The sequence below is a fragment of the Syngnathoides biaculeatus genome, chromosome 10, assembly GCF_019802595.1.
Source record: "Syngnathoides biaculeatus isolate LvHL_M chromosome 10, ASM1980259v1, whole genome shotgun sequence".
Classification (NCBI taxonomy): domain Eukaryota; kingdom Metazoa; phylum Chordata; class Actinopteri; order Syngnathiformes; family Syngnathidae; genus Syngnathoides; species Syngnathoides biaculeatus.
This window is the reverse complement of record NC_084649.1, coordinates 24,741,874-24,755,936: the sequence shown is the minus strand read 5'-3', so window position 1 is coordinate 24,755,936 and position 14,063 is coordinate 24,741,874. Positions and strand designations below refer to the sequence as shown.

General features: G+C 45.2%; 1 protein-coding gene across 2 annotated transcripts in view; it reads right to left on the bottom strand.

The window, feature by feature from the left end:
- The window catches only part of LOC133507774 (protein phosphatase 1 regulatory inhibitor subunit 16B-like), a 50,522-nt gene that overhangs the window by 36,079 nt on the left and 380 nt on the right, over positions 1-14,063 (bottom strand). The window lies entirely within an intron of this gene.

Below are 14,063 nucleotides of genomic sequence, written 5' to 3'. Positions count from 1 at the left end.
CGCAAAAGAACATTTTTAGAGTTTTAGAGTTGAACTGGTCAGGAAAATACATGACGTAGCTCTCCAGGAACAGGAACATGGACAGACACAACACTGAGGAGGGTCAGAGTCTACTGGAGCGCTCACAGATGTTTGTATATAAAGAAACTCTAAGAATCGAGGCACATTGTCCCCCCAAGACATAAAATTGGACGCACAAAACATTGTAGCGGGATCTCATGTCAGTCTACTGGACTTGCAGTTGATCCTTAAAGTGCTGACTTAACATGAGGAAGTGGCTTGACTCCTCGGGAACTCGAACATGGACACACACAACATCGTGGAGCAGTCCACTGGAGCGCTAATCCTCATTGAAAGAATGGAGACGGTCTCTCCACATAAGGACGTTTTACCAACTGAGGTCGCCTCAGTGGAACCAGTTAGTCATGTCGGTCCCCAAGACATGGACATGAACACACAACATTGTGGAACGGTCACAGAACAATTTCTACTTTCAATCGCATCAAGTCCACATCCAGTAACAGATGAGCACCTTTAATATTTACAACATAACCTAAATCTCCAAACAAGTTATCTGCATGCCTCGATAGGTGCTGCTGTTTTGGTTAGGAACTCGATTCAAGTGGGCAGAGCAGGTGACTTCTAAATGTCTATGAACAGAGGCAATTTTTGTTCCTTTGCTTATTATTATTTATTTTTTTTTTACTTGAAGTTTGCTGGATTGAGGGACAGGCATTTATTTAGTTTATTTCAGACACTTGCCAATAAATATTTACAATAGCATATAAAAATAATGGAACCACATGAGTTTATCAGTCGTATTCAACTCTGCAAAACTGTAATCTGCTCCAAAATATTAGATTTAAACCAAGATTAGGAGTGACAAATTGAATTCTGTTATCAGCGTCATAGTCGTTTTTGCTAGTTTTTTTTAAATTAAGGACAAAAGAGTTTTGAAATCAATACAAATCGCTTATTGTGTTCCCGGTGTTTAACGTGACCACTCTCCGTCCCACTAATGAGGCATTCTGGTTCGGTTGGGTTTGGTGAGGCCTAATCCTCGACGGATAATCCAAAATCCTATTTCGGGATTACAGGAAGGGGAGGGGTGTGCGTAGGAGGAGGGGGCGGGGGGGGGGTTGCTTTTCATTCACGATTACAAAGGAGGGGACGAGGCAGAGATCAGTCATTTAAAGCAAAATTGTTACGTTTAAATGATCTGATTTGGTGCATTTTCGGACTAAAGTGGGAGCTGATAGAAGGTCAGGGTTAGGGAGGAGATGAGAACACCATTAGCCCCCCACCCACCGCCATGATTGACGTCAAGATTTTAGACCCTGAAATCAGCCTGATTATCCCTCGGCCCTGGGTCAATATGGCAGCTGTGATGATGCAAAATGAGAACCACAGCTGAGCAGCTCGAGGCCATTCTGGCCTGAGGTGACCACGGAAGTAGAACTCTGGCCGCCGCCAGGAGATGTGGAACAGGCAGGGAGACAAACGGGACCCAATGCCGCAGGCCTAATCGTTCCAGTCACTACGTTTCAATCATTGTCCCGTCGCTAAATGGTTGTGAGGTAAAATCCTGAGCAGTCTCGATTCAATTTGTAAAACGATGTGCCTTGTTGTTGCTTTGCTGTGCCTCGTGTTTTTGTCTGTCTGAACCAATGACGTAGCATAAAAACTAGACATCCAACACGGGTTCCGCCACGGTCAACAGGCTCTGACTTCCGGTCAGGGCAAAAAGCATGGGAAACGATACGCACATTGTTATGGAAAACGATGCGATGAATCTAAATACTTGGGATGTTTTGGATCCCTAGAGACATGAATATAATCTGAACATTTGCAGCATACCCAGGAAGGTTTAAAAGATACATTGACAACTACATATGTAATAAGACCTTCATAATATTGTAATGATATATTTTCCACATTCATAATTCTTCTCCTTCTTTTCCTTTCGGCTTGTCCCGTCAAAGGTATCGACAGCGAGTCATCTTTTTCCATCTAAGCCTATCTCATGCATCATCCTCTCTAACAACCGCTGTCCTCATGTCCTCCCTCACAACATCCATCAACCTTTCCTTTGGTCTTCCTCTCGCTCTCTTCCCTGGTAGCTCCATCTTCAGCACCCTTCTGGACATGTCCAAACCGTCGAAGTCTGCTCTCTCCAACCTTGTCTCCAAAACATCCAACTTTGGCTGTCCCTCTAATGAACTCATTTCTAATCCTATCCAACCGAGAACCTCAACATCTCCAGTTCTGCTTCCTGTCGTCTCTTCAGTGCCACCGTCTCTAATCCGTACATCGTGGCCGGCCTCACCACTGGTTTATCGACTTTGCCCTTCATCCTAGCAGAGACTCTTCTGTCACATAGAACACCAGATACCTTCTGCCAACTGTTCCACCCTGCTTGGACCCCTTTCTTCACTTCGCATGCAGCATTAATTGGACACTCTAAATTGCCCCTAGGTGTGATTGTGAGTGCGACTGTTGTCCGTGTCCTTGCACCCTGCAATTGACCGGCAACCGGTTCAGGGTGTACCCCGCCTTTTGCCTTTTGACAGCTGGGATAGGCTCCAGCACTCCCCCCGACCTTCGTGAGGATAAGTGGCTAAGAAAATTGATGGATAGATAGCACCCAGAGCAATGTTTTGCCCTGACCGGAAGTTGAAGCCCAATTACCATGTGAAAGGGGTCCGTGCGCAGTCTCGTGTTTATTCTATTATTATTATTATGTGTTTATGCGACGTCATTGGTCTGAACGGTCTGACTCTACTTTCATAGTCGGTCTTTTCAGTCACTGTTCATGTACTTACCGGTCGATCGACGTGTCCGCTCATAATAGCGCCACTAATTGGATATGAACGTCGCTCAGTGTGTGTACACAATCATTTACAAAAAGCGTTCGGATGGATTTTATGACTAAAGGTGCTGTTTATTGTTCTGCTTTGCAGAGAAATGTGTGTCTGTTTCCGTCCCGCTATGCCGAGTGGTCTGCCGCTCCCACTAAACGCCTCGAAACAATATTACTCTCTATGCTGTCATTGTTGTCAAATATCAGGCACTCTTGCAACAGTGGAAAAATAAATTACATAATCCTGCTCGCAAACAAACGTCCCGGCTCAGTGATGATAATAATGTTGATCAGTACGAGAGCGCAATCAAATGAAGGAAATGAATATGAGTCCTGAAAAGGACCATAAAAGCGAAGGACACAACGGCGGGAGGGATCAGTGAACTGCTCGAGTATGATGAACGACCCGTTACTGATGTCACATTTACGCCGGCCGGTCATTTGCGAAATGATGCGACTGAATAAGCAAAAACGTCAGTCCTGTCTCGGTAATCCTAAATGAGGTTTCGTACGCAGAATGAGTCAAGTCGCTCTCGCCGCCTCAAGTCAGCAGAGCGGCAAACGTCTGGAGGAGGCTTTGCTCCGATGTTAATTTATGGAGACAAAGCATGAGAGGAGGGGGGTGGTGCTTCGGGAAAAAAAAAAAAAAAAATGTTGAGTTGGCCTTGAGGCTGCCCTGAGATGTCATAAAAATTGAAGCTAATCACAGAGGAGCTGAAAATACAGTAGCCGGCGTCGAGGCTGGCGGAGCATAATTAAAACGGCGCTGCAGTCTTGCAGGCCAAGATAATCCTGACACCGCGTGATGGATGTCACGGGCACAAGGATGCCTCTTATCTCAATTCCTGCTCGCTTTCAAGCACCCAACGACACTTCAGTCATCAACCGAGGCATCGCGTTTCTTGCATCAAGTCAATGACGAGCGCACGGCGAGCGTACGTGAGCCGCCTGAACGCTGCCCCGTCTTCAGTCCGGTGATTTTCAGGAAGATGGCAAAAGGGTACGTTCAGTATGCGTTATGAAAAACAATATGCTTTGATTTTCTTTCTTCAATAGCCGTTCGCTCTCTGAATCATCAACGTACATCAGGAGTCACAAGCACATTACATATTGTGTGTCAGAGAAATGATTTTTCAATGTGCCGGCTTTCATCTGAGCACGAGGATTTGTACTTGTATACATTTTTAATAAGCACTTTTAAATGCTTATGCTCGGGGTCTCTCACAGTTTAAAAAAAAAATGGGTCAGCATGTTAAAAACTAATGTTTTTACACTCCCTCAGAATAACCCCAAACTGTTCATATTTTTTTTTTTGAGGAATGACTTTGCCAACTGTTATATTATTTAAACTGAATGTGCGCAAGATGTGGTTAAATTTAACATAAAGAGTATCGGCTCAAGCAACTTCTGTTTGTGAATCACTGACTATCTTGTATAGAGCTCGTGCACGTGACTTCACCCTTTGCGCGACGCCATATTGCAGGTCAAACCTAGCTGCCCGCCACCGCGTGAGCCGTTGAACCAGAGCAGATTTTTCAAATTGCCCGAGACCTGTTGTGCTATTGGTTGTCACAACATATATTCAAAGAAATCATTCTTTGGAATATCAGCTGAAAAGACCAGAAAATATCGACGTATTTTGGTAATTAAAAGGGATAGATGGCGCCCAACCAAAATACACACACGCCTATTGAGCGATCGCTTCATTTCAGGTATGAAATTATTTTTCTCAATCTCAAATTACCAAGAAATATTTATAATGCCAAGTTGGCTCATTTTAAAACAATGCGCATTTTAAAAAAAAAAACTGTCGCAGAGGTTTACGGAGGTTAGGTGTGGCCTCAATCACTTCCGTGTACGTTCTGTGGAGATGATTCCGTCCTCTTTTTTTGTTTTCCCAATCATAGTTAATGAATGCGAGTTTGAGTAAAACCAGGGGTCATTTATTTAAAGGCATTTGTATTGAATACTATCTGAAAAGATCGATAGATTCCGGCAAAGGTTAACGTGTAGCCGAGTACGCCTCCGCGTTCACGAGCCGTCAAAACCGTCACAATGTGGAATTTATTCCTGACGAGAACGGATCCAGCAACGAAGTATTCGTATGCGTCCGGACTTTAATACGCTTTCAAGCTTTTCTGTGTAAATCTTGACGACTTACTCACTAGATCCAGTTGTACATACATGTACATACATACATACAATACAAGTGGAAGCAAATTAACGGTCCAATTTCTTATTATTCGAATTCTGCATTAAACACGCGTCCTCTATACCGAGTTTATCACATTTTTCCACGTACCTTCGTTTATTTTCACCTTCTAAATGTCTAACAGTATCGGACAAGACTCTGGGCATCGTGCTTCAATACATATTTCCCTGTCGTCTCCAACCGACTTAGCATTGAACGGCAATATGGCGACGTAAACAAAAGTCACGTGATTTTATGATGTAGCTGTAGGGGAGGGTCTGGTAAATTTTTCGTTGTTATAGACGTTATTTATATATATATATATATATATATATATATATATATATATATATATATATAAAACAAAATTGCCATTATACCAGCTCTCCCCCCAAAAAAGAGGCTTTTTTTTTTTTTTTTTACTATATTCGATACTGGTACTGTACTGATACTTTAATGGTAGCCATCTTTGCTGCACCCACGAGTCTCTGAGCCGAAAGACTTAAAACGGATAAGCTTCTCTCTTGTCTTTGGTCTCGGTCCAATTCCATTAGAAACATGCAGCAGCAGCTGCGGGGGTCTTTTTGGAGAGGCATTACTTGACGTTGCGTTTGCCCCCCCCCCCCCCCCCCCCACTGCTTATTACGATAAGATGATGTCGGAAGAAGCTCTCCGTGTGATGTCGCAAACAGCTGCGACCACAATAATAGTAAACAAACGCAGCAAATGATCTCGAAGTTCCTGTCAATGACTTGTGGGCGTTTAGCTGATCTGTTGTGCCGGTTTTGCAAAATTGTTTCTGAACGAAGTTGTTAGCCACAGGTTGCAGGAATTTATTATTAATACTGAGATTTTCTAGCGAGTATTTCTGACGGATCGATGTCATTAGGGCATTTATCTTGCTAAAATTAGCCCGTTTTGTGGTGACGGCATTGTCTTATGTCCTACCGGGCCAATGGCGACGACGGGTTTCGTCACCATGGCGGCCGACGCCGGCACTGCGGGGGGCTTCGCATTAAGTCCAGAGTCTTAAGTCAGCGAGTGAAGAATCCCTGACGACAGCGAGTATCGCTACTTCCCCCTTTATCACCAAGCCGCTGAATTACATTCGTCGAATATTGTGTAGACCCATGTAAAATATTCAACACGTGCAGAGGGAACATCACCGAACACTCCAACGTAATCATTTTTCCCCCCAAACCTGATCTTGCATTATTTGTGCACATGCCTGAAAATGAATTAGTGACTACGGTTCTCCTTTCCTACATGTGAGGGCATTACAGTTAGTAGGTTCACCGTAAGAAAAACGGTTTTATTATTAATATAATATATAGCCACCATCCTCTAATTGAGCCACTTATCCTCACAAGGGCACGGGAGTGCTGGAGCCTATCGCACAGGGCACGTAGAAAGAAACAACCAATTGCACTCACAATCACACCTATGGGCAATTCAGATTAGAGTAGATAGATAGATAGACAGATAGGTGCCCTGCGATTGGCTGGCAACCAGTTCAGGGTGTACCCTGCCTCCTGCTCGTTGATAGCTGGGATAGCCTCCAGCACTCCCGCATTCCTTGTGAGGATAAGCGGCTAAGAAGATGGATGGATGGATAGATAGATAGATGGGTGGGAGAAGACGGTATAAAAGCGACAAAATAGTCAATTTTCTCAAATGCTTCCCTTTCTAAATGGATCATTTCAACCCGCAATACAACAACGGATTTAATCAGAGTTGCTACCATTCAGCGTGCTTTTCCAAACCCATTCAGGAGAAAATCAAAATATATGACTTAATCGAGCCATTGAGCTTTACTTCGGCCCGCGACGGCTCAACGTCTCCGCGTTGCCGCGAAAGCAGTCCCACGCCCGGCGACGTGTTCTAATTGCGTCACGTTACGGCTCGCACGCGGCCATATGCTCGGCAGCCGAGCCGCTGCACTCCAGCTAGACAGGAGGCGCAAGACGAAGACAAAAAGCTCCTGAGAGCTCATTTGCACACAAATAACTAAGCAAGAATCCTTCTTGCGTGAGGCCGCCTGGCTCGCTGCTGGAGCCTAAAAAATCTACTTGATCCTCCCGTGTGCTTTTTATGCTAATGACACGGTAGGAAGAAGGGAGAAAAATAGGCGGTGAACCAAAAGCAAATGTGAGCATCTAAAAATGGACCGGGGATTTGAGGTTGAGGCTCCTCCAACATCCACTTGGATGTTATAATTGCCAGTGGTGTGCGAGTAGTAATTAGCGTGTTTTCTTTCCACGGTGAAACTGCGCCGCGCTACGCTAGTCAGAGCAATTCTTTTGGAAGCCTCCGCCGGCATGTCGGCTTTGTGTCTCCGGGGTTAAACAGCGAAACGATTACATTTGTAACCCTTACAAAGTGTGGCGGCGAACGCCATTGTGTACGGGCTCGCTAGTGCGCTCCAGTCCGTCGGGGTGAAGAATCGCAACAAACCAAAATTCCTTGTTGCATTTGCTTCAAAACAATATCTCGAGTTTTGTATCCGTTTTGTGTCATTTTCACTGCGCAACAAGAGAGTCAAAGTAATTTTTGGTGCGGGCCACATCGTAGAGACGGTTTCCCTCAGAGGGCCGTGAACCTGAAACCATAAAAATCTTTTATTGCCTCATCATATTTACACATTAACGCTATGAACTAGTTTTGGAATCAGAAATGAAGGGTCACGGGTTTTTCAAGTATTGTCTTTGTTTGGGAACAGAAAAATGCTTGCAATATCTACACATTATCATGTTTGATATGACAATTTGAAATTTTTATGGATTTCCTTTATGAAGAGTCAGTTTAAAGTGCCATAAAGCACAGATATGTATACCACGTTGAATGCACTCTTCTTTTGATTACAAATGGTGCCACATATTCTGCTAAAAATAAATTGGGGAAAAAAACTCAGCGCAAAAACAAAACAATAAACTTAAAGTCTCGTGCTAAGAGGCGTTTACGTGACACGTGAAGAAAACTGCGTTCAGTCTGAGTTCGGGCGAAACCCGAGGGGACGGCGGGAGGTTATCGACCATGCGAAAAGCCTCCCGAAGAGCGTCCAGCTGCCACCCAGGCTGCATCCTGTCTCTTTCTTTCTTTCTTTTTCTTTCTTTCATCTCACGGGTCCACCCTCATTATGCGGCGGCCGATGGCAGGCAGATCAATGGCGCCTCGCCGACAGCGGCGAGCCATTTGCAAAGCGGACGCCGAGCGCGAGAAATCCGTGTTCCGCGTCTTTTGAGCGTACTCGTTCCCGGCGTGTCGATAATACTTCATGCGTAACTCATTCGCCGCCGTGCGCGTTTGTAAATGTGGGCTAGAGTCCGCCGACGTAAACGCGGATGGTACGAAGAGAGTACCGTAATTTCCGGCCTAAAAAGCCGCGACTTTTTTCAACCCTGCGGTTTTTGCGGCGATGCGGCGCTAGCGTTAGCGCGGTGCTAGAGTTAGCGCTAACTCTAGTGTTACCGCGGCGCTAGCGTTAGCGCACCAGGTTATGAGCCTCAGTACGCAGGGTTTAACGCATGGCTCAGCAAACTTCGTGAGCGCCGATCGTATGAAAGGCTACGTGACCTGTTGGCGGCAAATTTCAGACTCTGTTCATTACACGTACATCAAATATTTTTGTTTTAATTTCTTGTAGTAAATGACATTATAGGTATTTTAAAATTTCAATTCACGTAAGCAAGTCAGATTCACAATTTAAAGCACAAATAATAGTAGCAATTTGTGGCCTATGGCTTTTTTAGAACATACCTCGCGGGCGCCTTATATGGTGCTCGCGGGCACCGCGTCGGTGACCCCTAGCGCTGCACTACCGACGCTTATAATCAGGTGCGTTAATATTAATATTAGCTTTATGGGTGGCACGCTGGAGCAGCTGTAAGGTGTTGGCCTCACAGTTTTGAGGTCAAGGGTTCGATCCCAGCCCCGCCTGTGTGGAGTTTGCACGTTCTCTCCGTGCCTGCGTGGGTTTCCTCCGGGCACTCCGCTTACCTTCCCACCTCCCAAAAACATTTGACATTAATTGGACACTCGAAATTCCCCCAAGGTGTGATTGTGAGTGCGGTTGTTTGTCTCGATGTGCCCTTTGACTGGCTGGCGACCAGTTCAAGGTGTACCCCGCCTCCTGCCCGTTGACAGCTGGGATAGGCTCCTCCACTCCCCGTGACCCGAGTGAGGATAAGTGGCTAAGAAAATGGATGGATTAGCTTTATAGTCAGTAATGCAGCCCTATGGGGGGCACAAACCAGTGCAATCTGTAGGCCGGTCCCAAGCCCGGATAAATGCAGAGGGTTGCGTCAGGAAGGGCATCCGGCGTAAAAACTGTGCCAAACAAATATGAGCGTTCATCTAAAGAATCCCATACCGGATCGGTCGTGGCCCGGGTTAACAACGCCCGCCCCCGGCACTGCTAACCTGCAGGGCGTCGGTGGAAATTCAGCTACTGTGGGTCGAAGACAAAGAAGAGGAGGAAACCGGATCCAGCGTCAGAAAAAAAAGAGGAATGCACAGAGCCTACAACTGAGTGTAGGGACTTTGAATGTTGGGACTATGACAGGAAAAGCTCAGGAGTTGGTTGACATGATGATTAGGAGAAAGGTTGATATTCTGTGCATCCAAGAGAGCAGGTGGAAAGGTAGTAAGGCTAGAAGTTTGGGAGCAGGGTTTAAATTATTCTACCACGGAGTAGATGGGAAGAGAAATGGAGTAGGGGTTATTTTAAAGGAAGAGCTGGCTAAGAATGTCTTGGAGGTGAAAAGAGTATCAGATCGAGTGATGAGACTAAAATTTAAAATTGAGGGTGTTATGTACAATGTGGTTAGCGGCTATGCACCACAGGTAGGATGTGACCTAGAGTTGAAAGAGAAATTCTGGAAGGAACTAGATGAAGTAGTTCTGAGCATCCCAGACAGCGAGAGAGTTGTGATTGGTGCAGATTGTAATGGACATATTGGTAAAGGAAACAGGGGCGATGAAGAAGTGATGGGTAAGTACGGCATCCAGGAAAGGAACTTTGAAGGGCAGATGGTGGTGGACTTTGCAAAAAGGATGGAGATGGCTGTAGTGAACACTTATTTCCAGAAGAGGGAGGAGCATATAGTGACCTACAAGAGCGGAGGTAGAACCACGCAGGTAGATTATATTTTGTGCAGACGATGTAATCTGAAGGAGGTTACTGACTGTAAAGTAGTGGTAGGGGAGAGTGTAGCTCGACAGCATAGGATGGTAGTATGTAGGATGATTCTGGTGGTGGGTAGGAAGATTAAGAAGACAAAGGTAGAGCAGAGAACCATGTGGTGGAAGCTGAAAAAGGAAGAAGAATGTTGTGCGGCCTTCCGGAAAGAGGTGAGACAGGCTCTCGATGGACAACCGAAGCTCCCGGAAGACTGGACGACGACAGCCAAGGTGATCAGAGAGACAGGCAGGAGAGTACTTGGTGTGTCATCTTGTAGGAAAGGGGAGAAGGAGACTTGGTGGTGGAACCCCAAAATACAGGGAGTCATACAAGGAAAGAGATTAGCGAAGAAGAAGTGGGATACTGAGAGGACTGAGGAGAGGCGAAAGGAGTACATCGAGATGCGACGTAGGGCAAAGGTAGAGGTGGCAAAGGCTAAACAAGAGGCATATGAAGACATGTACACCAGGTTGGACACGAAAGAAGGAGAAAAGGATCTCTACAGGTTGGCCAGACAGAGGGATAGAGATGGGAAGGATGTGCAGCAGGTCAGGGTGATTAAGGATAGAGATGGAAATGTGTTGACTGGTGCCGGTAGTGTGCTAAATAGATGGAAAGAATACTTTGAGAAATTGATGAATGAAGAAAATGAGAGAGAAGGAAGAGTTGAAGAGGCAAGCGTGAAGGACCAGGAAGTGGAAATGATTACTAAGGGGGAAGTCAGAAAGGCACTACAAAGGATGAAAAATGGGAAGGCAGTTGGTCCTGATGACATACCGGTAGAGGTATGGAAGCAATTTGGAGAGATGGCTGTGGAGTTTTTGACCAACTTATTCAACAGAATACTAGCGGGCGAAAAGATGCCTGAAGAATGGAGGAAAAGTGTTCTAGTTCCCATTTTTAAGAACAAAGGGGATGTTCAGAGCTGTGGGAACTATAGAGGAATAAAGTTGATGAGCCACACAATGAAGTTATGGGAAAGAGTAGTGGAGGCTAGACTCAGGACAGAAGTAAGTATCTGCGAGCAACAGTATGGTTTCATGCCTAGAAAGAGTACCACAGATGCATTATTTGCCTTGAGGATGCTCGTGGAAAAGTACAGAGAAGGTCAGAAGGAGCTACATTGTGTCTTTGTGGATCTAGAGAAAGCCTATGACAGAGTACCAAGAGAGGAACTGTGGTGCATGCGTAAGTCTGGTGTGGCAGAGAAGTATGTTAAAATAGTACAGGACATGTATGATGGCAGCAGAACAATGGTGAGGTGTGCCTTAGGTGTGACAGAGGAATTTAAGGTGGAGGTGGGACTGCATCAGGGATCAGCTCTGAGCCCCTTCCTGTTTGCAGTGGTAATGGATAGGCTGACAGATGAGGTTAGACTGGAATCCCCCTTGGACCATGATGTTCGCAGATGATATTGTCATATGCAGTGAAAGCAGGGAGCATGCAGAGGAACAATTGGAAAGATGGAGACATGCACTGGAAAGGAGAGGAATGAAGATTAGCCGAAGTAAAACAGAATATATGTGCGTGAATGAGAAAAGTGGAGGGGGAAGAGTGAGGCTACAGGGAGAAGAGATAGCGAGGGTGGACGACTTCAAATACTGTACTTGGGGTCAACAATACAGAGCAATGGAGAGTGTGGTCAGGAAGTGAAGAAACGGGTCCAAGCAGGTTGGAACAGCTGGCGAAAGGTGTCTGGTGTGTTATGTGACAGAAGAGTGTCTGCTAGGATGAAGGGCAAAGTTTACAAAACAGTGGTGAGGCCGGCCGTGATGTACGGATTAGAGACGGTGGCGCTGAAGAAACAACAGGAAGCAGAACTGGAGGTGGCAGAAATGAAGATGTTGAGGTTCTCGCTCAGAGTGACCAGGTTGGATGGGATTAGAAATGAGCTCATTCGAGGGACAGCCAAAGCTGGATGTTTTGGAGACAAGATTCGAGAGAGCAGACTTCGATGGTTTGGACATGTAAAGAGGCGAGAGAGTGAGTATATTGGTAGAAGGATGCTGAGGATGGAGCTCCCAGGCAAAAGAGCGAGAGGAAGACCAAAGAGAAGGTTTATGGATGTGGTGAGGGAAGACATGAGGGCAGTTGGGGTGTTGAGAGAGGAAGATGCAGGAGATAGGCTAAGATGGCAAAAGATGACACGCTGTGGCGACCCCTAACGGGACAAGCCGAAAGGAAAAGAAGAAGAAGAAGCTTTATAGTCAGTGTTTGTTTTTAGAGAAACGAACCCACGTTGTATTTCCCAGGGACACAAAATAGGTTGTGTAATGATTTATTTTGACAAAGAAATGTCAAGACGCCTGCCTGGGAGTTGTTTTAAAGCTATTTAGTTGTTCATGTTTTCACTTTGATGTAATAGAACGCGTCAAAACAGTTCACACCTGAGAAAAATCCGTGATCGTAACGGATAGTTCCTGTGGCTCTTTTCCTCGAGAATTTTTCCTCCCCCTGACCGCTCAAGCGAAGGACGTGCAGCGACTTCATTTATCAGACGTCCATCGACTGTACGAGTGAAGTGAGAAAATCGCATCGAAGAAAAAGCCGACCGCTGCCGCGCTTGGGTCCATCCGGGCTGTTTTGTTTTTTTTTTCTTTTTGTATTTGTGCCCAAGCGCAAAAGAGGAGGGCGGGCCAAGGCGCGCCATTCCGTAAAGAAATTTTAATTATAAGACTGGCAGAGTTTGTGCTCGGCGTGACAACTCCATTATTTCCGCAACGATAAAACGCACGCATTCAGCTCATTAAGCCGTTGCTCAAGTGGGCGCCATCAGCTAAGTGGTATTTTTCCGATTTGGGGGGGGTCAAGGCGACACTGAATCCGGAAGGAATTTTTCAACCTGGCTTGTCTGACCTTTGACCCCGCACAGCCATCGCACGTCGAACTGCTACGACCTGAGCAAGAAAAGCGTAGAGGACCGCAAAGTTGTTTCGCAAACCAAAAACGAAGAGAATATAATGAAATGTCAGAAATTCTCGTTTACACTCTTATTACTTGATTTGAAGGTTATTCTCGTAATATGTATTTATCTTGTAGTTTTTTCACGAGTTAGGACTCTATTGCAAAATGATGACGTACTATTCTGACTTCCCGTAAAATGACTATTGATTCTCATAATTTTACATCAGACTCAAAATGTTGACTTTATTTTTAGAATTTATTTTTTTTCACATATTTATTTCCTCAAATAAATTGTCTTTTTTTTTTGTTTTCCTCCACTAAATTGGCATTTCTCGTGTTCCGACTATTTTTTGTAAAATTAAAACGAGATATTTACAATGAAAGACGGTACACAGAGTTTAACGCAGTGCCGCTGTGCAAATGCTAGCGCTAACGCTAACAAGGCCGGTTGAAATAAAACTTATCGGTAATTATCATTGAGACATGCCAGTAACACAGCAGCAACACACCAGCACCGCGGTAACGCTAGCACAGGGCTAACGGGGCCGGTAAAAGTCACTTTCTGGGCACATATATTCCACCTCTTACTTTTTCCACTCGAGTGCCCCCTCGCGGCCGTTAGGAAAAAAAATGCACAAATTAGCCGCATCACCGTGAAAGCGTGGGGGGGGGGAGTCTCGGCTTGTGGGGCGGAAATTACAGCAAGTGTTGTGAAATGTTTAATTCTCGCAAGGTCATTTTTGCCCATTTTTCACTTGTAATATCCTTTTTCCTTTTTCTTTAATATTCTGACGACACCTTTCTTGTAAAGAGTTCTTGTAAAATCCCAACTTTTTACCTTTTTAACCCTCATTTTTTTTTCTTCTTCTTCTTCGTCCATTAAAGTGTTTCCGATTCTCACTTTCATCGTTGTAAAACATTTCGCCGTC